Source organism: Zalophus californianus, chromosome 8 (assembly GCF_009762305.2).
Source record: "Zalophus californianus isolate mZalCal1 chromosome 8, mZalCal1.pri.v2, whole genome shotgun sequence".
Lineage (NCBI taxonomy): Eukaryota > Metazoa > Chordata > Mammalia > Carnivora > Otariidae > Zalophus > Zalophus californianus.
In genome coordinates, this window is record NC_045602.1 from 122,635,733 (window position 1) to 122,662,346 (window position 26,614).

Sequence of the window (26,614 nt, forward strand, 5' to 3'; positions counted from 1 at the left end):
CTGTTATTCATATTAGATCTTAGAAATCTAGTATGTACTTTGTCCTTAAGGCACATCTCCATCTGGACTAGCTACATTTCAAAAGCACAGGAACCACGTGTGGCCAGAGGCTGCCATATTGGACAACACCAAGAGCAGGGTTTATGCACAGCACCCAATAAGAATGGTTTGGAAGGCTAATTTAAAAGGCAGTTCCCATTTCCCTTGGTGTCCACATGGCGCTTTCTGGTGCTTTTTCTTTTTTTACTGCTCTTCACTTTATTTTTTTTAATTTATTTTTATTATTATGTTATGTTAATCACCATACATTACATCATTAGTTTTTGATGTAGTGTTCCATGATTCATTATTTGCATATAACACCAAGTGCTCCATGCAGAACGTGCCCTCCTTAATACCCGTCACCAGGCTAACCCATCCCCCCACCCCCTCCCCTCTAGAACCCTCAGTTTGTTTTTCAGAGTCCATCGTCTCTCATCGTTCGTCTCCCCCTCCGATTTCCCCCCCTTCATTCTTCCCCTCCTGCTATCTTCTTCTTTTTTTTTTTTTTTTTAACATATAATGTATTATTTGTTTTCTCTGGTGCTTTTTCATGCATTATCTTGTTCCTCTTCCCCAAACCTTGGGGCATCAGGATACTTATTCTCATTTTTAATGTTGGAGACACTGAGGCTCAACTGGAAGTAACTTGCATGAAATCAACACTTTCCAAACTCTCTACGGTGAAGGCCCAGTTTTGTGTTTCTCAATCCACTGCGGACCGATCATGATCTGCAGACCACATGGGACTCATCACGTGAGTCTGGTCATAGCCAAATTGGTCTGCACTCTGTGCGATGAGACCCATCCACTCATCCCACACTTGGGTGTTGCGGCCATGTCAAGGTACTACGAGAGTTTCTAAGCATTCACTCTCAATTTCTGCACTTACCCTGCTGTGAAAGTAACCAAACAGGTGGCATTCCAGCACCAGCCCCCGTTCCTAAATTTTTGAACGGGGTGCCACGTTCCTAAATCACACAGTTGTTAAAGTGACAAACACAGGATTGTGTGTTTGTTTCATCTAGTCTGTTCTAACCCAGCACCCAGTCAAGAGACAGAACATCACCGGAACCAAGACGTAGGCTTTGTGCCCCCTTCCGATCCGCCCCTCCACCCTCCGCCCCTGCCCCCACAACCCAGCAAGGATAACCTCTATCCTGACTTCTAGCAGCACAGACTAGTTTTGCCTGGTCTTGTATTTTATATAAATGGAACCATACACGGTGTACTCTTGCATGTCTGGCTTCTTTCGCTCCACATTATGTTGGTGAGATTCATGCAGGCTGTCCCGTGTCACTAGAGATCACGCATTCTCATGATCATGCAGTGTTCTACCACCGACACATGAGCAAACCCAGGTCTGCTGGATCTGAACGCTGTGCTCCTTATTCTGTAAGGAGCTGCCGGGCTTGGAGACAAACACGTCATTACCTAAAGAATGCATTCATCCATTTACTCATCCACTTATTTGCTCCTTCACAAATGTTTCCCGCGCAGGCCTGTATTCTGGGACCTGTGCTGTGTTCTGCTGGGAACAGCCCACGTGAATGCAGGCTTGACCTTGTGCCCTGGGGTCTTCCATTCCAGAGCGAGGTAAGGCAAAGACACAGACACCTAACATCACTCTGTCTTCTGTAAAGAACGTCTCAAACTTGACGGGAAGACCAAACTCAGACTGAAACAGGAACACACCAACTTCACAACCAAAATAAGCAGTTTGCTGTTTCTGGCAAGGGCACCAGACGTTTTGGAGACGGAGGTAAGTTCTCTGTCCTCCGTTCAGCAGTAGCTGTGTAGCAATCAATGTCACCTGCCGAGGAGCGAGGCCAGACTCCTTGGGGCAGAGCAAACCCTGGAGGAGAAACACGCGGAGCCTAAGGATTTGGGCACTTTGCAAGCAGAGCCACCGGCCAGGAGCACCCGGGGCCGCAGGTCCTTGGTGAACCTGTTCCCAGCTTTCCCTCTGGTCACCTCTGCTGCCTCCACGCTTCTCAGAGGGAAGCACTGCAAACATCTGCCTCTCTGTGCGTGAGTGCTGTTCCGAGGCGGGGGGCGGGGGGCACTTGCAGGAAGCTCTGGATAATTAGCACCCCAGCGACCAGACTAACGGTAGCTGATGTACACATTCGCTGGGCTCCTCCCACGTGACACCCCCACAGCATCCCAGGGGACTTCCTGGAGGGATTCCACTCTGACTGCCTCCAAAGGTAGCCAGCTGGGGAACACATCCATCACTGGCTACCTTCCTTTCCCTTCCCCACTCCCGCTTCTCAGTAATCTACTTGTATTCGAGTCTGTGTCTCAGGGTCGCCAAACTAAGACAGTGTGCTCCTGGAGGTTTCTCAGGGGAGAAGTGAGCTGACGTCTGATGATGACAGAGTCAGAGCACAGGTGAGAGCATTCTAGGTTCAGAGCAAGGGGAACTGCCTGGGTGAAGGCCTGGGGGAGGAACAGGGTGGAGAGCCCAGTGTGACTGGAGGGTGGTGAGCACATGGGGGAGCTGAGCCCCCTGTGTACAGCTGGATTCCAGTTTCCCGGTGGCACAAGAACAGAGACATCCAGAGAGCTCTGCTGGGTGGCAGCCGACCCCAGTCCACCAGGTGCTCATGCATTTTGAAATTCTGCCCCTGTCCCCCTGCCTGGGCTGGTGGCAAGCACACTGATATGCAGACACTGGGAGGTAAAACTCATGCCTTATTTACTAGCCAATTCCTTTTCTGCGCTCCAAATTCAATCCAAAAGTGACTCAATTTCCACCGAGCTGTCAATATAAAATACTGTGCTCCCCTGCTCTCCTAACCTTTCCTGGTATTACAGGATCCTCACTTACTTGTAATGAAACACTATGAATAAATCAATGTATGTTAATATAGCGTGTCTTCAATTTTTTATGAAGGGCTTCACCAAATCTAATTCCCACTGCCTTGTCAGAAACAGTCTTTGAAAAATTTAACTTGCAAGTTTTACAAAGTTAGTCGGGGATTGGGCTGGGGAGGGAAAGCCAGGAGGTGAGAAAAATGGAATGGGATGGAGCTGTGTGGCCATGAAATGCATAATGCAATGTGAACTTTGGAATTGGAAGAAGAGCAAGATTTGTTAGAATAGCAAACATAAAATAGTTAGTGGGGGAAAGGGTGCTGAGCTGCCTATCAACCCGGGTCTCTCTTGATCGCTGTCAGGGAGATTCCCAGCCAGAAGCCAGAGTGAGCACTTCATATGGAGAATCCAGTCATATCACCCCTTAGAGTAAAAAAAGCAGTGGCTTCCCATTGCTCTTGGGATTAAGAGCACACTCTTACCCTGTGGTTTTCATCACTCTCTGCATGAGCTGGCCTCCCGCACCACCCCTCTTGTGTTCCAAGGCTCTATTCCAGGGTCTGAAAAGAGCTATGGTTCCTTTGGCCACAGGGTCTTTGCACCAACTATTCTGTCAGCTGAAAACACTTACCCCTCCCACTCCTTCCTTTCACCTAATTAATGACTCCTCATCTTTATATCTCACTTAAAATGACACTTCAACGAATGGATGGTCACCAGAGGGGAGGTGGGTGGGGGGATGGGTGAAACAGATGGTGGGGATTAAAGAGGACACTTATCCTGAGAAGCACTGAGTAATGTACAGAAATGTTGAATCACAGTATCATACACCTGCAACATGTAACACTGTATGTTAACTATACTGAAATTTACAAAAACAAATACATAAAAGGCACCCTCCCCCTGCAAATGACACTTTCCATGAGTACCTTCTCCGACTCTCCGGTCCTCCTATTTTATGTTCCCAGAAGAACATCTCTTCCCTTTGAACCACTAACTTTACAGTGAGCCATGCAATTGTTTCATTCACGAGTCCCTTTTCCACTAGCCCAAGGGTTGAAAAAAGGAAAACCTGGAAGCCAAATGTGTCTCATCATGTGTGTTTGGTACGTAAAGGTTTACCGGAGCACAGCCATGTCTTTCAGTTATGGATCACCATGGTTGCTTCCACACTTCAGGGGGGGAATTAAGTCATGGCAGAGAGACTATGGCTCATACACTGTAAAACATTTACTCTCTGCTGCTTTATAGAAAAAGTTTGCTGACCCCTGTAGTAGACTTTAAGCTCCACAAGGGCAAGGATCTTATCCAGATAAGATACATGCTTCCCCATGCGGTATAAATGATCAAACTAGCTATGCAGTTTGAGCAATTTGCTTCACTTCTCTGAACGTAGGGTTCTTCCAGCGTTAAATAATCATTTTAATTTTGGTTTCTGTTTGATGTTGCAGAGTGACCCCCACTTCTTCACTCCTGGAAGGCAGCCTCTTTGATCAGGAATGAGGCTCCAGGGGGGTCCATGAGCAGCTTCTGCCTTTGCATCAAGGCTCTGGCCGCCATGGACCATGGGTCACCTTGTGAAGAACAAGCAGCCTTTCTAGCCCAGGCTGCACAGGATGGGGCAAGAGAGATAGGAAGAACAGAAGGAAATGATTACCCTCAAAAAGCCCCACCAGGAAAGACCTGTTTGTTTCTTAAACACGCTCAGATTGAGCCATGCTGTGGTCCAGGCACTGGGCTGGGTATGGGGTAAATTCAGACAGAGCAGCTGATGAGATTCTGGTCCTGAGAATGAGATGCTGCACGGAGCGGGGGAGGGTGAGAGAAGATATGAGATAAAATAGGGGTGAGGGAAGTGGCCAGGATGCAGAAGCAGGGGGCCAGAAGTTGCAATTATGACAAAAACACAATTTGGGGCACTCAGTATGTGCCAGGCACTGTGGGGGGGGTGGGCTGACAAAAAAACCAACTCATTTAATCCTCCAAAAAATGGTTTGGGTTCTTTATGGTCATTGCCATTCCTTAGCTGAGGATACTGAGGCCAAGAGAGGTGACAAGTCAAAGCAGGCATGAGGGAGGCTTTGTGTGCCAGGGGGCAGTGTGCCGAAGGACAGATGGGAACCCACAGTTCATGAAGTGTTCTCCGCTGCCTCTACTTCCCCATGGTCTCATCTCAGCTGGTGCCTGAATGTGGGTGCCATGATGCAGCAAGAGCTTGGAGAAGTCACTTAGAATACACGGCGAGGTCCTGGAAGGACCAGAGTGCTGTTCAAAGAGCTCACTCCCAACTAGATGACCCCAAGTGGAGGAAACCCATAACAGCATCAGCTGCATAAAGTGTGTCAAGACCTGCCTGCTTATAGCGTGATGCTCCAGAGCATCCTCCATAGCTTAGCACCCTCCCCCCTCTCACTACACCCCTGCTGTCTTTGTCCTAGACCCCTTGGGGGAGGGATAAGTCAGTACCCTACAATTAGGCATCCCATCTATTCCTGACTGTCTCCACGTGGCTTCCAACCCATACTCTGGAGGTTTCACCCTCATAGAGTCCTAACAAGGCTACCAACATGGTCAGTTCATTTAAAAAAAAAAAAAAAGGTTAAATTAATTTTATTTTTCTTTAAACTCAAAACAAACGGTTGAAATATTTTCTCCCTTTTTTGGATCTATTGTAAAAGGGTTTATAGGCATGGTCTTTGCCATCTTGGTGAGTTCCAAGGTAAACAGCCAAGAGGAGACCTATTCAAGGTCATCTCTTCTCATCAGAAGTGTTAGTGTTGTATTTTTGGTTTCCTGAAAATTAAAAAATCAAATGTGAGCACGTTCCTTCTGAACAGTGTGGATGCAGGGATGGCTGAAGTGCACATGCCAGTGACTTCTTGGCCACGGGGCCCTCGTTTCTCCTAGAGAGCGGAGGGCTGTAACTGCAGCAGGAAAATGAGTATGACTGATATGCATCCTACTGCTCCTGGTGTTTCTAACTCAGTTTCTGACTCTGGGGACAAACAGAGGCACTGATGGATATTGCCAGGAACCAAGTCCTCGAGGAACACAGATTTTGGGAGTGACTGGTTCTGCCCGAGCGAGTGAGGACAGCTTCCCGGCGAAGCTGCCAGAGCGTGGGGCTGGGCCCATGGTCCTCGGCCCGGACTCCAGAGCACAGAACGCCCTTGAAGACCTTTTGTGAAGTATTAATGCCTGCACCCCACCGGAACTAACAGAGTCAAATGCTCCGGACACAAAGACCTGGGCATCAGTACAGTTTTAAATTCCTCTAGGAGATGCTATGGGGCCGACAGGGCTGAGAGTGGTAGAACTGGACACTTTACATGACGGGGATTTAGCAGAACAATTGCAAACCGGGGCCCGTGCCAAGGACAGGTGTCCTCAAAGGGCATGCTGAAAGGAAGGGGACTCACCAGGGAGCACCACAGTGCAACGGTAAAGGCTGCAGGCACGACTGTGGGTGAATGCGGAGTTCGGTGGACCCCACTGAGGGGGAGTGACATGTCTGCACAGCCTTGTCTCCCCCCAGGGTTACTAGCTACCATTGTGGTTTCACCAGCAGAACACAGATTCTTTGGCACCCCTCCCCCCCGGAGGGGGTCCTGATCCCTCTCTCCTTGAGTGTGGGCTGGACCTAGTGGCTCACTTCACACAGACCTAGTATGAAAGGGGGATTCTAGTAGCTTAAAGTGGAGAGACCTGGCTGACACCCCCTTAACCAAGGTCAACACTGCCAATGATCAGTCATATTGAGCTCAAGGGCACCTCGTATGATGTGATGAGAAGGGTATATGCCCTCTGTGGTCTTTTTCCCTAGAATCTCAGCCCACCAATTAAAACAAACATATAAACAAACATCAGGGTACCTGGCTGCCTCAATCGGTTAAGCGTCTGCCTTCGGCTCAGGTCATGATCCCAGGGTCCTGGGATCCAGTCCTGCCTCAGGGGGTGGGGAGAAGGAAGAGAAGATGTGACATATAAATGCTACATGGGGACCTAGAGGGGAGAAAAGGACCCCTGTGGGAAAAACTCAGGCAATCTGAGAAAAAAGTCTGAGGTCTAGTCAACAGTAAGGCACTGACGTGAATTCTCAGTTTGGATAAATACGCTGTGGCTACGTGAGACGTTAATATTCGGGGAAGTTGTGTGAAGGGTATAGAACTCTCTGCACTGTTATTGCAACTTCTCTGTAAATTCAGAATTACTTCAAAATAAAATGTTCACAAAACAACAACAAAAAGTGGCATGCCGGATTTGGCACCTGGGAGGTCTTTGTGGCTGCAGAACAGAATCTATGACAAGTATTCACTGAGCTCTTGCCTTGGCCCTGTGCTAAGCACCAGGGAGCCTTCAGAAACATACCGTCGGGTTGGGGAGACAGACATGCCCACAGGAATGAGTGGCAAAGGCACAGAAGGTTTACTGCGCTGAAGGAAAGGAGGCTGGTTCTCAGGAGCATATATATTAGAGAAGGTTTCTGGGGCCAGGAAGTCTTTCCCAGATAGAGTGAAGATGTTAACGAGGTGAAGAAGGCGAGAGAGGTCTGGGAGACAGGGAAGAAGGGAGGAAGTAGAAGCTGCAGAGATGTTCCTAGGTAGGATGACTGCTGGCCTATGTAGTACTTTTGTGGAAACTAGCAAAAGGCAGATGCAGGTGCCCTCCATCCCAGCCCCTGGTACATCAGTGAGCTGAGGGTGTCCCTATGACAAGAAGAAGATAGACTCTTCTTCATGCCCAGTCATAGTGATCCTGACAAATACAGTTCAGTGCTTCATGGATTTCATCCTCTTAGTGGTGTGTCATTGTGCAGTGCACAAACTATGCAACAGAATGTGACAGCCCTGCTTTGAGGTTGGTTATAGAATACCCGAGTGTTTACATTTTATCTTGATGGTAATAGAAAGCCACTGAAGGAGTGGGTAGGCTATCAAGAGAGAGACAGGGTCATACCCTAATTTAAGAGCAGTGCTACTGAAAGTGTGGTCCAGAGCCAAGAGAGCATCAGCATCACCTGGGAGCTTGTTAGAGATGCAGATTCATGGGCCTATCCCACACCCACTGATCAAAATGTCTGGGTTGGAGCCCAGGAATCTGTTTTCACAGGTTCTCCAGGTGATTCTCATGCATGCTGAATCTGAACAGGAGCATTTCCTGGCAAGTGGAAGAAGGATTGAACTGACTGGAGGAACAGGGCCCTTTTGGAGGGTCTGGCCCTCATTCAGATGACAGGTGACACAGAAGGCCTGGTTTAGACTGGAAGCTGAGGAGATGGAGAAGGGAGTGAATTCAAGAGCTGTTGAGTCCTGGCTGGTGAAGAATAGTATCCCCAACACTTGGTGCCAGGCCTGAAGGCAGATGAGTCTTCGAAGGCTGGACACTGATGGGAAGAGCTGGGAGAGTCCACTAGCCTGGACCTCCTGATGCTGCTGACATCCAGGAATGGAAAGAGGAGGGAAAGGAAGACCGTGGATCTCAGCCTTTGGAGAACCTACACTGAAACCAAGAACCACCACTTATGGAGCTAAGTGCCCAGGGTGTTTTTGCAACATCACCTGCCAAAGTGCTCCGCTAGCATTTGCCAGGGCCTGCCAGGCTTCTCTGGCTCCCAGGGTCAGAGGCCCAGACTGGGGGTTTGGTGTGCCCTGCAAACACCTTGCCTGGGCTGCATTCCTTCCGCAGAGCTGCCAGCACAGGAACCAAGACCTGCAGTGGCCAGACCCCTCAGGCCGGCCGCCACCCCGTAGGGAGCTTGTCCTAGTCTCGTGCGTGTGCTCCCTCAGTTGCCACAGGTAAAAGAGGTGCTACAGAAGGGAAGCTGGCTTGTGTGCCCAACATGGCTTTTACTGATTTCCAATCAGTATCCTGTTCCCTGACTTTGACTGGTTTCCTGGATGTCTTCGGGATCAAACACGAGGAGGAAGCAAGCTCAGAATCCAGTTGGCCCGGGGTCATTAATATTTACCACCCAGCAACCCAAGCTGCAAAGTTGGTCTGTAGGTGGTAATAACAAGAACACTTATTGAGTACTTACCTTGTGCACCTCCCTCCCTTCCCTAAATCTCCACCTTGGCCTTCAGCTCCTGGCCAAACTTCAGGTGAGTGTGTTCCTGTCAATACTTGTCCCCCTCCCTGCCCCCAAAGCACCACAGCCCTTCTCCCAGTGTCCTCCTCTCCCTTGCTCTGGCTTCCCCACACGGGAGGGATATTCTGATAGCTTCACTCTGTCACACTGCTCTGAATTTCAAAGACGCAGGCAGTCAGATTCCCCTAACAGAGCCACCACCAATGGCTCTCAATTCTTCCTTCCTAAACTGTCATAATGTAGCTTAATAATATGAAGCTTGAACCTCCTTTCAGCTTTTAATCTCATGCTGGGGTGCCCCTGGGTGCTATGATTTTGTTATTTTCACAGAAACCTCCTTGGTTAATGAGTCTGTCTAGTGATATTCCCAATTGCTTTTAGTCTGCATTGCAATATTTCCTGGGTTTCTAGATGTAAGCTGCTTGCCTTCCAACTTCACACTCAGCTGATTTCTGTTCTGCTGAGTTTGACCTGGTTAGGTTGCTAAATTGCGTGACCAATTCCTCTCCAGTTGGGTTTGGGCATGGAGATGTGAGGGCAGTCGAATAATCCCTTGACCCTGCTCCCCAGAACCTTGCAGCGCTGCACATGGGCTTTCTGGCAGAGACAGCCTGGGGAAATCCTTCACTGAGGGCAAGGCCTGGATTCTATTTGTTTACTGCTGTAATTGCCATCACCCAGCTTGGCACAGAGCAGAAGTCAATGAGGTTTACTAAATGAGGATTAAGGATGAAAATGTAACAAACTCGGAATGTGGCACAGCCCGGTTTACACTGAAGTCATTCTGATGCCAAAGTCCAGCATTTTCCACCCTGCGCTGCACCTCATTCTTGACCCTTTGCACGTGTCCATGTGTGACCAGGTACCAGAGGGGGGGAATGCGGTGGTGGCTACCTGTAGTGGTCAGACCACAAAGCTTTGTCGTGGGTCCATCTGGGCCTGCCACCCCATGGAGGGACCTGGCAAGCATCCCTGACAGCTGGATCCACACCTGTCTGGTACACAGCTGACACTAAATTAAACTGTGTATTAAATAATTAATGAGGCCCAAGTTGGTGAAGTTCCTGTCCTCTTGGGGTTGAGTTTCCAAACCTGTGTAAGTAGAAAGACCCTTTGGTGCTTCTCCATTTTTTCGTGTTTTTTACAAATGGCCACAATCCTTTGACACTCATCCCCTCAAGAGGCGGAGCTTTTGTCCCCCTCCCTGAGTCGAGAAGGACTTGTGATTGCTTTGACAAATAGAAGATGGAGGAAATGATGCGGTGTGACTTCTGGGACTGGGTCACAAGGGCAATGCAGCTCCTCACCTGTCCACAGGGGGACACTCGAGTCTCTAACATGCAGGCTGCTGTGCCAGACGCTGCCATTCTGTGAGGAAGCATGGGGCCCATGGAGAGGCGAAAGCCCCCACTGAATCCAGGCTGGGAGCCATAGCTATGTGGGCACCAGTCTGGTAAGTGAGCAAGCCTCCAGATGGCCCCACTTCTCTGTCTGGTCACTCCTAGTCATTTGAGTCTATTTGGTTGAGTCCCTAGACATCGTGGGGCTGAGACGAGCCACCTCTGCCACACCCTTTGGAATTCCTGGGCCCAGAATCTGTGAGCATAGTGAAATTGTTGCTCTCCGCCACAAATTCTGGCATGGTTTCTTCTACGGCAATAGTAACTAGGACACCATTTGTCCATGAGACTTGACAGTTTCTTGGGAGCATGGGTAACATTTTATTTACTTTTGTATCCCGAAAAGGAAACACAGTAGATGTTCAATAAGTGCATGCTATCTTCCTAACCAAATGATCAAAGTTAGCAACTCCAGTAATGAGAAATATGGACATCAGGAGCCTCCTGGTAAGATGCTCTGAGAAAGGCATACCCCTTGTGTGGTATTTTTGCCCAAAATGCCTAAGTCACATTGGTGGGCTAATCTGGAATCATGGAACCACAGGTCAGAAGCCAAAGGCTCAACCCTCTGCTTCCCACCTCCTTGTAGAAACTTATTACTCTAACAATAACAACGAGATGAGTTAATATTTATTGCCACTCAACGTTTTCCAGGAGCCACGCCAAGCACTTTCCACACATTACTCACTTAATCATCACGCATGTAGGAGCCTAGTGCCATTATTATCCCCATTTTACAGACAAGGAAACTGAGGCTTAAGGAGGATAAGTAGCTCTCCAGGCCTCTCAAAGCTAGTGAGAGGCAGAGCAGGCTTGCCACCCAGGCGGTGGGAACTAGATTCTACCTGCTTAATCTCAGGGCTCTGGTGTCCTCATGAAGAGGGGCCAGTCTTGTTTCCAGGCTCTGGGACACCGGAAACTCTGCTGTGGGAACCTGTCTGCTGAAGGATTAGCTGGCGTGAGAGGATGTGCCTGGAATTTGGGGATACAGGGAGAGCTCCAGGTTAGAGAGTTGGGGGCGGACAGAAGCCAAGGTTCAGGAGGACTGGGTAGAAGTGAATTTGGAGAATGGGGATGATGGGGGGCCAGCCCCCAGACTGCACTTCCTGAGCACTCCAGAGGGTCTCTCCTTCCAACCTGGAGCTTCCTGCCTCCTCCTCAGAAGGCTGAGGCAGGGGGTAGATTCCAGAGGGCTTTCTGAGGAGAACTTCACTGATCACATAATAACATATTCTGGGGCAGCAGGGGGCTGAAGGCTCAAGCTTCACTCTACTGCATTTTTCTCTCATTCAGCATTTTCCTCATGAAATTAAAATAGAATTGATTTTATCCCCCCCCCCTCTCAAATTAGGCATCAGGAAAGGAATAAAAGGGTGGGCATATTGGAGATCTGAACATCAATTCAATCCAGCAGAGCACATATGTAAAATGTTTTCTGAGCCCCTATTAGCAGGGGAAGGTTTTGTGGAAGAAAAATATATATCTATATATATCTAGTTCTATCTCCTCCTCCTCACAAGAAATGAAAGCTTTTGTTTTCCTCCCTTCTTGGTTAAAATGGTCATTCATTCTAACACTTTCTTTTGCTGGTCTCGGGTTAGAAGCTCTTCCTTTTTCTCATCTTGCCCCTGTGTGGTATTTCCCCAGAAGCAGACACACAGCAGGTAGCGACGCTATTTAGGGAACTGTCATTTCTGCTGAACCGGGTCATCAGAGAGCCCACACCCTCCTATCTGCAGTGACTCCAGGCCCTCAGCTGGGTCCATTCTGGACCTGTCTCACAGCTGGAGGGAGCTTTTTCATTTACAAAGCACTCAGGAGAAACGAAGGCTCAGAGAGGCTAAGGGGCATGCCTAAGGTCACACAGTAAGTGCCTCTTCTCCGAGGAGACAGCTGTGGGATAACAAGACAGCCTGGGAGGGAGTCTGAAAACTCAGGTACAAATCCGGGCACTTCCTCTGAGCAGAGGGTTGTCTGCAGCACCACGGACCGTGAGAAATAGAATGGGAGCTACACGTGTAATTGTATCTTTTCTAGGAGCCACATTAAACAAAACAATAAAAGAAACTGGTGAAATTAATTTTAATAACAACCCAAGATATCCACAATGGTATTGTTTCGGCATATAATCCTCACAAAATGATGAATGAGATATTTTACATCCCGTTTCTCCTAAGTGTTGGGAATCGGGTGTGAATGTTATATTTCCTACACAGCTTGATCCGGACTAACCCCCTATCAGGGGCTCCAGAGCCACATGTAACTAGTGGCTGGCCAGAGCTGGTCTAGACCAGGGTTTCTCAACCCTCTTTTCTTTGTCATTATCACCTCTTAAGAAGCCTACTTTAGTCATTTTTTCCCTCAGCCTCCCCCGTGAAATTTTAATTCTACAGGTATGCTGTACAGCTGGTACACGGACTCTACGCAGACCTGTGAAGCTGTGTGTAACCCGTGTGCATGTTATGCACACGCACAGACGAGGAAGATTTTTGGAGCCCACTCCTTCCTGCAAGAACCAGCTTTCATCTCTTGTGGGTGATAACACTCTGTTAAGAATGCATGGTCTACCCCTCCGATTTGAATCAGGGAACACACTACATCAAAAACTAATGATGTAATGTATGGTGATTAACCTAACATAACAACAACAACAACAAAAAAAGCAGAAGCGGACCCATACATACAGAGGACAAACTGATGGTTGCCAGAGCAGGGGAATGGGCAAAATGGGTGAATGAGAGTGGGAGATACAGGCTTTCACTAATGGAATGAATAAGTCACAGAGATGAAAGGGGCAGCATAGGGAATAACTGATGGTATTATAATAGTTTTGTAGGGTAACGGATGGTAGCTAACTTGTGGTGAGCACGGAATAATGTATAGAGTTGTCAAATCACTGTGTTGTACACCTGAAATTAATGTAACATTATGTGTCAATTATATTTCAATTAAAAAATAAATTTTAAAAACATCTTGGGGGGGGGGGAAATAGAATGCATGGTCTAGAACAAGCAGGAACAGCCCTGAGCTTAGGAGGAGAAACGGGAAGTAAAGTGAGGACGCAGGAGTGGACAAAAGAGTTCTGTGGAAAAGCATCTAGTAGTGCCAAGCGTGGTACTGATGCTAATAACCTTGTGGGACTGGTGTTTCCAGCACATTGTTCCCTCCCACATGGCTGGCGCTGCTGGGAGTTAGGACCCCCCCTTCTGGGCCTGCAGGCTGTTCCCAGGGTATGTGCTATCTGCCCATGTCCTCACTCCTTCATCACAGGGAGAGACCAGGGGTGCCATCCCTCCACCTGGCCACAGCTCGGCTGGGGGCACCAAAACCTTGCGGATCACTGCTTTGATACTCTCTCTCCCTCCCCTGCTGGACACTGAATTGATGCCCAATGGCCAGAGGGCACCCCTGAGGGGCAGCCCAGGTCCCCTGACACACCAGGACCAGGCTTTTCTTCTTCCCCTGGGTGCCCTCCAGCAGAGGGGTGGTGCCAAGGTTCATTATCTCCACAGAGACACATGCCCCGTGTTCCAACACCTTCTCCTCCCACAGTCTCCTAGATTTGAGAGGTTGCTAACTAGGGGCTAACACGGTTTCTCCCTTTTTAAAAAGCCCATGCCCTCTGTGGATGAAGATAGAGATTTGATGCCCCAGCTCCCTGTTGATTCTAGCACCTTCTTCTTCCCTTCCCATCCCAATCCTTTGTAGAGGCCAGTGAGATCCATCTCTGCACCTGTGGTGCCAAGGAGCTCTAACTTGTCATCGACAATCCCGCCATCTCTACCCAGTTCTTCCTCTTGTCTCACCTGAGTGAGGTGCCCTTAGAGGCAATGCTGGGATCACTGGGGAATCATCCATAACACCTCTGGAGATAGGGACCTCAGTTCCTCTTACTCATTCTGTGGTTCTGCCTGTGGGCAATGCTGTGAGAACACGGGTGCTGGGGTCAGACAAGGCTGGCTGGCTTCCACACGCAGCTCTTCCTACAAGTCCACTGACTCTACACGACGCGTGTGAGCAGGCTTGCAGCAAAGGCTATGACTTGGTGTCCTGAGCTGGGGATGGCAGAGTAAACACAGGAAGTGAACAGTGATTGCCTGGTCTTCCAGAGCCATGCCTCATTAGGCATCCATTGTAGGGAGAAGCCAAGCAGCCAAGCTGCAGACTGGAAAGGAAATTGGCTTTGGGATTTTGCCTTTTTTTTTTTTTTTTTTTGCCTCATAGCAAAGTGTACTTCTCGGATTCTTGTGTTTCTTTTTAGATATAAACCCTTCCCTACCTTTTACTTGGGAGGGGGTTCGGAATAGAAAGATATTGAATCTCATCAGCTTTAAATCTTTTAAAGACTCAAGGAAAACACAAGGCCAAACTTTGAGTTGTGAAAGACTTAAGTTAACAGGTGTGCATGTGATCTTGGGTACCTGGGGTTGACTCTTGGCCACGATGCTCAGCAGCTGGGGGGCCTTCCACAAGACTCAGTTTCATCAAGAGAAAAGGCTTGCTGTGGCACTAAAGCATGTCCACGTGGATAAGGACCCTTTGGAAATGCCTAGAACTTAGGAGAATAGCAAGTAGGTCAGTCTGACGTCAATTTGCAACATGAGAGGGTCTTTGAGGCTCTTCTGCGTAACCTATAGCTTCATTCGATTTGAGAATGAATGAAACTCAATAATTATTTATTGAGTTAATATAAACTAGCCAGTATTTCAGGCACTCGAGTCAGTGAACAAACGGATACAAACCTCTGCCCTCCTGGAGGTTACCTTCCACCCCCCAGTGCAATGAGAGGAGGGGAGAAATGATACAAAATATAACATGGCAGTTACTTAGTATGTGAGCAGATGATAGGTGCCATAGAAAAGAGAGAAAAGAGAAAGGACACAAGAGAGCAGAGCAGGAGGTACAGGAGTGCTGGGGGAGACCCGGGCAGTGCAGGCCTCAACGAGAAGGTGGGGTTTAAGTGAGGACTCCGCAGAGGTGAGTCAGCTAAGTGGATTTCAAAGAGAAGAGCTTGAGGACAGGCCCTGAACGGGGTTAATGTCTGGTTGATTTGACGAACAGCAAGGAGGCCAGTGTGGCAGGGGGCCAGCGAGCAAAGGAGGACAGATGGGAGATGGGGTGAGAGGGGGTGAATGGGGTCCCTGTAAGATTTAGGCTTCTGGTCTGGATGGAACAGGGGCCCCTGCAAGTCATGAGCAGCATCAGACTGAGAGACAGATCTGGGGGTTAGGACTGGCTGGAAGGACTGAACTCTTTGTCCTAAAAGGTGATTAGTGGCTGGTCTAACTCAGGCCACGGATGTAGGGGCCCATGAGCTCCTGGGACTCCAACAAGGCTCTGGGGTCCTGGGTAGCTGGGAGGACAGGCTCGTGTAACTGGGCCCACCTCCCTACCCTCTGAGTCCATAGGGTACTGCAGAGCCCAGCCTTTGGACCCTGTATCCCTGTCAGCTGCCCACCAGGTTTCCTTCCAGGGCCACTGCTGGGTGAGTCAGGGGTAAACACGGAGCATGGAGTCAGCCCCAGGCAGGAAAAATGAACACAAATCAGGATGCTGAGGAGGTGTCTAGGAAGATGGCTGCTGCCCACCCAGCATGGCCCTCCCCAAGCTGGACCTCAGGGGGAGCAGATGATCTGAGGAGGTCAAAGGCTATCATAAGCAACGCTCTCTGAAATGGGTGATCCCAGAACTTTGGCAGGTGGGGCCTTTAGTGTTAGCCTCCCATGAAGCCTGAGACCTTGAAACTCATTGCTTTCTAAGTAGAGGAATTAGAGCTGGGGGCTCAGCAGAGCTTCAGATTCAAGGTATACTGCTGGGCTAATAGTTAGAGTACACAATCCCTTTCTGAGGTCCATTCCTGGAATTCCAGCCTCCCATCAAGATGCAAGGCTCACAAATCTCTCAAATGTGAAGAAGGCAACTCAGAGACCCTCTCCTCAGCATGTACAAGGTACGCAACTGGAAGGCACTGGGTGTTTCATGTGGGAGGTGGAAAGAATCATTCCATTGATTCAGATGAAAGCTTCTTCATTAAAAAATATCAAAATTTGCATGAAAGATGTTTGCTAAAGTAATAGCAATTCAAATACTCTTTGAAGTGCTCTGAATATAAATATAGAAACACTCCCATGGAGACCTGTCTGGACTGGCTTCTCGTCTTACCTCTATATTACTGGGTTCACTGTCAGCCTTGGATGGGGTGATGGAGTGGCCTCATCATCTTGGGCTGCCTGACCTGCCGTGGGGTTGGAGGGAGTCCTCCATTGGTTACTGCCTCTCTGGGTCTGGCTCTTTTCTTCAATGACAAACAACCCTGGGCCCAGATTTTGTCTCCAAAGAAAGAATTCAGGAGCCTTGAGAATATTCCAACAAACTGGACCCTCGGAAGAGGGGTGGGCTATCTGTCTCCAAATTTGGGTACCTCTGGAGAGGTCTAATGGTATCCCCTATCCAACCTTTCCAACCTGAATCTGTGTGTTGAAAGCTACCTTCCCCTTTCCCTGAACCACAGTTGCCATTTCTGAGTCAATGGAGTCCATGGTGCCATGGACACATCTGCCAACTTGCCTTCAATTGCTCAGAGGACAGAGACTGTGCTAAGCCAAAAGGGTGGGCTGGAGCTCAAAGGCACAGTGGTGGTGGGGGCCAGAGTTATCCCATTGCAGCCTGAAGACTTACACTCTTTGAAGCAGGTGGCATGGAAATCAACAACCAAGCCGAGAGTAAAGTCAGTGTGCAGAAAGGAAGATGGGGCAGACAGACCAAAGGAAGCAAGAAGCATGGACAATGGAGAAGAGAAAGAGAGACAGACCTGGGTATTCGACTTTCTGATTACATGTCCATGACACTAAATCATTTTTCATCCACCGTCCAGGGTGGTGTCTGTAAAGCCAATCTGAGCTATTTCAAGAAACTCTTGTTTCTTAAAAAGTATATTTCCCTGATGAGAAGATCTCATCTACACCATCACATCATTTGGGTCTTAAATCCATTCCTCGCTCTTTCTTCAGCAGATAGCCACAAGTTCCTGGCTCCTCCTGCTCTGCAGCTGCCTCCACGCCCCCTCCTCTGGGTCCATGGTCCTTCCTTCCCCATCCCAAGTCCTGCACCCGCCCACCATGAGCCATGGATTCACCCACGTGCAGACTCCAAACCACATTAATTCAAGTGGGCACCTGGTGCTCCCCAAGGCTGCACAGTTTATGCAGCAAGCAGAACTGAATGTTGATGCCTTCATTTCATGGCCATGTCGCTCCCTGGGGAAACATCCCAGGAAATAGCTCTGTGTGCTGATAAGGGCTTTTCTGCCTTGTCAGAGTCTTCAGCACCAGTTCCAGGTAAGGGCCGGTGATGGGGTCCAGCACCTGTCCCAGGTGTCAAGTCCTCTCCTTGGGCCACAAGTACACACAGGCACACCACCCCTCCCAGCCTGGCCAGGTCCCTGGCAGAGGGGTGGGCATTCCCTTGGGAGACAGACTTGGGTTCTCCTGCTATACCCCCCAAATAATACCAGTCCCTAGTCACTCCTCAGAACCAGGTGATGGCTGCCTGCACTGGTTCAGCACGTGGGCTCTGCCAATGACAAGCCGTGAGTCTTTGGACAAGTTGCTTAGCTTCGTGGTACCTCCATTTCCACATCTGTTAAATGGAGGTAATGAAGTCCCTATCTCATGGGTGTGAATGAGGAAACGATGGGGATAATACTGGAAAAGCCTGTAGAACAGTTCCTGGGGAAAAGTAAGCCCTCAGTAAATGCATCTACCATCATTCCTGCAAAAACACTCAAGTTCTTCAATGGTTCTCCATTGCTCTTAAGATAAAACAACCATCTGCACTGTGGCCCACAGATCCTGCATGATCTGGCCCCTGCTGTCACTTCCATGCCATCTCAGTGACCACATACATCCCCCTGTATGGATGTGCTAGCCTCTTCCCTTCACCTGGTGTTGGCCCTGCATCCCCGACCATAAAGGTATGTGGCCAGGCTCTTCCTGCCACAGAGCACACTCTTCCATCACCTTTTTGTTCGGTTCTAACACATTCTCTTCCTTTGGTTCTCCATTCTACTGTCATTCTCACAGGCAAACCTTCCCTGCCCAAGTCCAGCATGCCATGATTGTCTCTGAAAGGGCCAGGACCACTGTGCACAACTCTAGGGAGCACAGCTCATATTGTATAAATATGGATGGTGCCCCTAGAGTTGCACAAAGCAGCGGGGCAGTGGGGCAGGGGGTCGGGCTAGAGATATAGGGATGGGCTGATGGGGGTGTTGGCGGGGGGGAGATCTGCACCATCAGAGGGTGAAGGAATTAGGATATCAAAAGGACACCACTACTTGCCAACAGTTTCTTTGTGACTCAGGGTCTAAGCACTGAGGGCTCAGTCTTATGACTCACGTGGCTTTTCTACTCTAGTCTCTATGATTTTTCCACTACAGTCTTAACATCTATCGCCAAGGTACTACTTTCAGACAATACATGAGAAAAAGGCAACTGATACTCCCCTTCAAATCCTCCCTTACAGTGACCTGGGAAGAGGAGCCTCACTGCCCATCTTATGTACACAATTTCACATTTATTTGTTTGCCTCTCTGATTAATATATGCCATTCTGACCAGATTATGTGACAGGTGAACAGGGACCACATCTGGGGCATTCCCTGCAGTCACCCTCGCAACTAGAGAACAGAGTAAACCCTCAATAAGTATTTGTGGAATGAATAAATGAGCCTAAGTTTCAATACCCAGGGCTGTCCTCTAGCCCAAAACTAACAAGCTCAGGGCCTGAAATTCCAGCCCAGTCCCCAGTTCAACGGAAAGAGAGTAAGGAGCTTCAATCACACTGAGTAGTAAGTTCCAGAATCAGTCCTTTCGTTGAAGGAGAAATTGACAGTTGTGTCCAGGTGAGCTGCTGGGTTTGCGCTCTCCTACCCCTGCCTATGTGAACCCGGGGGCAAGACTGGGATCACCTTAGAAGGACCATACGGAGGGTAGTCCCAGGCTGAGGCTCCAAGTAAGCTGGTCTAGAATGTGGCCAGGGTACCCACATTTTTAGCAAGTCTCTCCTCCTTCTGGGATTTTGATGCAGTTTGTCTTCAGGCTGTTGGGGAAGGGAGTATGGTTGAGAGACCCTGCACGAGGAGGCTCCACAGGTCCTTTGCTTCCCTAAGAATCCAGGGTATAATGAAGAAGCAGAGGGTCCAACCAACAAAGATGAGAAGCTCCTTCAGACCTTGGCTATGTTTCCAATTGCAGAAGGACAATTAAAGACAGGTTAGCAAGAGAGTTGGGCCAGGAAATAGGAATTCTGAATTGAAGGGAATTAGGAATTCTGGAATTTGGGTAAAAAGAAGACAGGGTCTGCTCAATTTTGATAAAGGGTTCTTAATTCTATTTAGAGGACATGTAAATAGAGTATTAAAAACATTGAGACTGATGTGAAAGTAACATTAAGTGTCCACTGACAGAGGAACAAACAAACAAAATGTGGTAGACACATACCATGGAAGATCATCCAGCCTTAAAAAGGAAGGAAACCTGACCCAGGCTCCAACGTGGATGAACTTTGAGGACATGACACTGAGTGAAATAAGCCAGTCACACATAGGCAAATAAGAAGGATTCCAGTTCTAAGAGGTTCCTGGACTAGTCCAATTCCCAGAGACAGAAAGTGGAGTGATGGGTGCAGGGGAGAGTCACTGGTTACTATTTAATGGTACAGAGTCTCAGTTTTACAGAATGAAAAGAGTTCTGGAGATGGATGGTGGTAAACATGAGTGTATTTAACCACTGAACTGTACATTTAAAAACGGTTAACATGGTAAATTTTATGTCATGTGTATTTTACTGAAATTAAAAAAAATAAGGAAAAACAAAACACTGAGACTTCTTTCACATTCTGACCAAAAAAAAAAAAAGACAGAGATCCCAGCCAAGGCAGGGCACATGGAGGCCACTCAGTTTCTGAGCACCTACTGTGTGCCTGGTACTTTGCTAGGCTCCCTAGGATCCACTATATTATTTAATTTGGCGAATAACACTATGAGTTAAGGATTACTCTTTCAATTTCCTGCTGAGAAGACAGGCCCAGACAGGGTGAGTGACTTCATCTAGGTCATTCACGTGGTGAGACGCTGCCCAGCTGGGCTCTGACTTCTATCCAGAGAGCGGGTGACAACAGGCGCGTACGTGTCACCAAAGGAAGCACTTGAGGACAGAGTGACGGAACTATTAGCTCATAAATATTCATTTTCAATCCTTATTTTCAGGCAGGGGCTTAGGGTTTCTAAATATTTAGATTTTCATTTGTAAACTGACAGGATTCTGCCGTTGACAGGAACTCTCCGAGGGGACAAAATTTACTCCTTTTTGACTGTCACATCCCCAAATGACCTTTCAGCTGTGTCAATGCTTCTAACAGCCTGGACGTGGTGCTGGACAGTGGCAGGCGGCCTTGGACGTTAAATGAAGCGGTTGATGCCAATATTAATTTGTAACAGCAATAATGGGAATCATGGACATATGTGTAGAGTTCTGCCATTTGCAAAGTACAGACTCAATTTGCTCTCAGCGCAGCTCTGGGTGGTGGGCAGAAGAGGTTCTGATGGCAGAAGCTACAGGACAAGGATGACAGGGAGACGACCTCACAGCATGAGTCATGCAGGACCCAGGGAGATCCAGGTTCCAGAGGGGTGGGGAGGAGCTAATGGCCCAATCTGGGCAGCAGCTCTCCCCCCAGAGGCACAGGGGTGTGTGGAAGGGGGTAAGTAATAGCCCAGGGAGCAACACTGAAGGCTCTTGTAAGTCTGAACACCCAAGAGGGAGGGCCTCCTTAATCAAACTCAGTGCCCTGGGCACCTCACTTGCCTTCTTTGTCCCCGACATCTGTATAAGAATGGGGTGACTCCAGGGCTGGCAGATTCAACATCTGTCCTGCCCCAGGAAATCATACAGCATCCCTCAGGAGAGAGTCTCCCTCCAACAGATTCAACATCTGTCCTGCCCCAGGGAAATCCTGCAGTATCCCTCAGGAGAGAGTCTCCCTCCAACAGATTCAACATCTGTCCTGCCCCAGGGAAATCCTGCAGTATCCCTCAAGCCTCCCTCCAATAGCCCCACCCCTCTCTCTGCCCCTCTGTCTCACTCAGCTCCAGCTTATTTTTTCTCAGAAACCTTACCAAGGCCAGGTCTGCTATGTTCTAAGGTTCAAGGAAAACATCAGGTGTGAACAAGGAGAAACCTCCCTCAATTAAGTAGTCAAATGTAAAATAAATGAAATCGTAAAGTAAGAGAATTCAAGGTGGCTAGTTGTTCCATCTCTGGCCTGGACATTTTAAACACGCAAGTAAATGAAGAAAGTATACCGTAAAAAACAGTGATAGAGTTTAAAGTCAATTTTTAAAAGTGTCAAAATCTACCATCAATGCTACTAAAAAGGAAACAACAAAAGGGAAAACAATGAAATGTGAAATCTAAAAATAGATATGACAGACAGTCAACGTCCTCAATATAGAAAAACTTCTTGCAAGTCAATAAAAAAGAGGAACACTCGAATGGGGAAAAAATGATGAATGACATGGACAGGAAATTCACAAAGATATATATTCGTCAGTGCGGAGACGAGACTCAGTCTCACTTGAAACCAAGTACATGCAAATTTAAATTAGATATCTAGGTTTGCTTTTCTAAGTAGTAAAGAGAATTTAAAATGATTAACAGAGAGCTTTGCTAGAGTGGGAGTAAATGGGCAGTTTCATGCATTGCATTGATGGGGGATCTGTTTCTGGGACTAATCTCATGACTAGAAGCCTCCCATAAGAAGTTAGTAATACCAGAGCCTGACACAGACAGCAGGACCATAACCAAATAACCAATAACCAAATAATCAATACCAAACCAAACCAAAACTATAGACCAGCGTATCAATTGTTTAATTATATACTACTGCCAATAAGAATCTATTCCAGAAGTTGAAGGATTATTACAATTAAGACTCTCCTAATGTAATGAATCCTATCCACGAGTCAGAGTTCATCCCAAAAGATGTCAAAATGTATTTGGCAAAATTCAACATCAATTTATGAAGGAAAGGCAAAATATGTATAATCTAGGAAAGAAAGAAGGCTTTCTTAATGGGAGAGAAAAATCATCACACACACACAAAATGTGTTATATCTACACTCATCTACTGAGTACCCGCCAGGGCCAGGGGATACACTGGGAGTGAGACAAGCCCCTGCCCACATGGAGGTTACTTCTAGTGGGGGGAGACAGGTGGTACACAAGTAAACAGATAAACAAAGCCATTTTTTAAAAACAAACGAGGGACAGGTGCTATAAAAAAAGTCAGGATGGGGGCTTAGAGAGTGATAAACAGTCAACTTCACATTTAGGGCAGAAAGACTCAGGACAATCCCCCAAAAGATGCATGGAAGGAGATGCCTGGTCACACCGCGATGGTTCAACTTTGCTATCAAAAGGCAGGCACTTAGAATTAAACAAGCAAACGAACAACAGCTGCCATAAATAAAGCAGCATGGGAGGGTGTAAAGATTGCATAACTCTTCAGAGAAAAAAAATCTGAAAGCTATACAAATTAAAATATTTCCAGAACCCAAAGACTGGATTTTGCCGACAGCGAACTATCACAATGGATGGGGAAAACCGCATCCCCAATTACGCCAGAAAGCAGTCAGGAACAGGGCTGAAGAGCTGTGAGATCGCCAGATAAAAGATGGAAATGCTCTCACCCTGCAGGGGAGAAACAGCAATCCCAAGTTCCTAGAGCGGGAGGAGAGACATTTTTAAGTTGATTCAGTGCAAAACTGTCTCTGAAATGTCATCAGGAAAGCATCTCCCTCACCGTACTCCTAAGAGCCTCACATCAACAAATACTCTTTCCCCAGGAAACCTTCTCCTGAAAAATGCATCCTCAGTCCAGGTCACAGCTGGTTGCACGTTGTGACAGTGATCAATGGCTCCATTATGTAGATTTGCTTCTTGCTCCATTTCGTCCACCAGACAGTCCAGCTGCCTGTCTAGAACACACATGCACCAGGGGGCTCCTGTCCAAAATCATGGCGGTCTCTCTGGGAGAAGTTCCCACCAAACCCTAACCCTCACCTCCGAGAGTCCTGTTTTGCTAGCTCCTTCTGTGAGGGGAGTTTTAGGAGGTATAATGGTTTAAGAGCCCAGACTTTTATATTACTGCTTATGACATGAAATGGGAGTAAGAAGCTTCTGAGCAGATTGGGGCAAAGGATTCCAGACATAAGGCAAAGCCTGAGGAAAGATCCTGAGTCACAAAAGCCTGGAGGGTTTGAAGAACAGTGAGAAATTCTGTGCCATGGCATATCTGCTGGGGGTGATGAGCCAGGGGGAGGGGGGTGGTGAGTTAGGTCAGATAAGTAAAGGGCCTTGAAAGGCATGATAAAGGGTTCAGGTTCTATGACAAAGCTGTAGGAAGCCAACTCTGGAATTAGACCAGAGGGCGATGTTATCGTATTTTCCTTTTTAAAGGAAGAACACATAGGTGATAGTCTGAATCCATGTAAAGAGAAGGTACAAAGCAGGAGAGGGAGTGAGGTTGTCAGCTGCTTGTCTCGGAGTTCATTTTGCAATTACCTCCTTTCTTTGATAACTTGGAAGAATGCCATTTCTACCACTGTGTTTCCTTCTCAGCAAAGCCATTTCGCTGTGCATGAGGCCACGGAGGGAGTGCTCCCGAGGGCACTAAGGGTAAACATCCCTCACCTGTGCTTGAACAGCCTTCATAGGGGGACGCTCTCAGGCCACTGCAGTCAGGCACAGGGAGGAATCTCATGTGGAGGAATAGAGAGTCAGGGAGCTGTCTGTGAGCCCCGGAGCATGGCACAACGCCAGAAGTCTTCAAGCAGGGGCTCACCATGGAGTTCAAGCCTAGGTAGTGTTCCCGGGGGGGAGAGACGCTCAAGTTGAAGTCCTGGGCAGAGGTGATGGTCCATTGTCCCTCATTATACTCCTCAACACACGCACGCATGCACACACACGGCCCCCTCCCAAGTTATTTATACCATCAACAGATATTCTTCCAGAAGTTCATGGACAACAGCCACGAATCCAGATGCACGTCTGACACCTGTCTAGCTGGCTCCACCTGACCCACTCCCTTCAGATCCCTGACTCTCACATCATCATCATCTTGACCCCCTTGGAAGGGAGTTACCATACTAGCTTGCCATTCACACTCCCGACCCAAGTGGGAACAGCATCATCGGCTCTGTTTCCTAGTGGGTTTTAAGGATTAAATATCAGGATGGATTTGTGGGCATTTTCAGTGCTTGGTCCACTTTGACATGCAATCCAACCAGACTCTGATTCAGGAGGCCTGGGCTGGGGCCTGAGATTCTACATTTCTAACCCATTCCCAGGTGACCCTTACACATCCCTCGGCACAGAGAGGTTCTAAACACTAACAGGCCCTCTGCTGCAAGTTCTTTGTATCAATCTGAAATTCCACCAGGCTGGAGATAAATGACCGAGATCTAAAATGCTGTGCAGCCACGAGTCAGCCTCAGGCCCACACCTGATGCATTAACTACCTCAGAGCGTCCATTCCCCATCTGTAAAAAAGCACCTGCAGAAGACAGGCCAGCAGATCTGGGACTGGGGCAATGAACAAGGGGAGTTTGGGAGAGTGAGGAAGAGGTGGAGGAGCTGGAGGAGGGAGGAGGAGGTGGAGGAGGTGGAGGTGGAGGAGGTGGAGGTGGAGGAGGAGGGAGGAGGAGGAGGAGGAGGGAGGAGGAGGTGAAGGAGGAGGTGGAGGAGGAGGTGGAGGAGGGAGGAGGAGGGGGAGGTGGAGGAGGAGGTGGAGGAGGAGGGGGAGGTGGAGGAGGGGGAGGTGGAGGGGGAGGTGGGGGGAGGTGGAGGAGGAGGTGGAGGAGGAGGGGGAGGTGGAGGAGGAGGTGGAGGAGGAGGGGGAGGTGGAGGAGGAGGAGGTGGAGGAGGGGGAGGTGGAGGAGGAGGTGGAGGAGGAGGAGGTGGAGGAGCAGGGAGGAGGAGGAGGTGGAGGAGGGAGGTGGAGGAGGAGGTGGAGGAGGAGGTGGAGGAGGAGGTGGAGGAGGAGGAGGTGGAGGAGGGAGGAGGTGGAGGTGGAGGTGGAGGAGGGAGGTGGAGGAGGAGGTGGAGGAGGAGGTGGAGGAGGAGGTGGAGGAGGAGGTGGAGGAGGAGGTGGAGGAGGAGGTGGAGGAGGTGGAGGAGGAGTGAGGAGGAGGAGGAGGAGGTGGAGGAGGAGGGAGGAGGAGGGAGGAGGAGGTGGAGGAGGAGGGAGGAGGAGGGAGGAGGAGGTGGAGGAGGGAGGTGGAGGTGGAGGAGGAGAAGGTGGAGGAGGGAGGTGGAGGAGAAGGTGGAAGAGGTGGAGGAGGAGGAGGAGGTGGAGGAGGAGGTGGAAGAGGAGGAGGAGGGAGGAGGAAGAGGTGGAGGAGGAGGAGGAGGTGGAGGAGGAGGAGGTGGAGGAGGAGGAGGTGGAGGAGGAGGGAGGAGGAGGTGGAGGAGGAGGTGGTGGAGGAGGAGGAGGAGGGGGAGGTGGAGGAGGAGGAGGAGGAGGAGGAGGAGGGAGGAGGAGGAGGAGGGAGGAAGGCAGCATGCAGTGGCAGCAGTGGCGCTAGGATTTGTAATAAGAACACCACAGGCAGAAGCAGAGTGATAGTATTACAAGGCCTGCGGCAGCCTCAAATAAACAGCAGTAAAAATCGGATCATTGTCATTAACAGTACAGCCGTAGTACAAGGGGTCCTGCTCAGGGCAGTGCTGAGAGTGTCAGCGGGGGTGGAGGGGCAGACTAGGAGGAGCAGGTGCAGTATATCCCACTGCTCAATAACCCAGACTGAAACCTGAATTTATTTATTTTTATTTTTTTTAAGATTCTATTTATTTGAGAGAGAGAGAGTGCGAGTGCACAAGTGGGGGGAGGGGCAGAGGGAGAAGCAGACTCCCCACTGAGCATGGAGCCTCATGCAGGGATCAATCCCAGGACTCCAGGATCATGACCTGAGCCGAAGGCAGACGCTTAACCGATTGAGCCACCCAGGCGCTGCTCAATCCTGAACTGAAAGACCAACTCTTCTACTCGCTAGCTGTGTGACCTTGGGAAAGTCTTAATGTTTTCGTGCCTTGGTTTCTTTGTCTGTGTAATGACACCTGTCTTTTAAGTTGGCTGTGAAGATCATATGAGTTAGTGTATATAAAGGAGAGGTCAGGGTGTAGGAGATGGGGTCGGGCTTAGAGACAGGA

The 26,614-nt window shown here is 48.8% G+C and overlaps 1 protein-coding gene across 11 annotated transcripts in view; it reads right to left on the minus strand.

Moving 5' to 3' along the window:
* The window catches only part of PTPRT (protein tyrosine phosphatase receptor type T), a 1,164,533-nt gene that overhangs the window by 329,222 nt on the left and 808,697 nt on the right, over positions 1 to 26,614 (minus strand). The window lies entirely within an intron of this gene.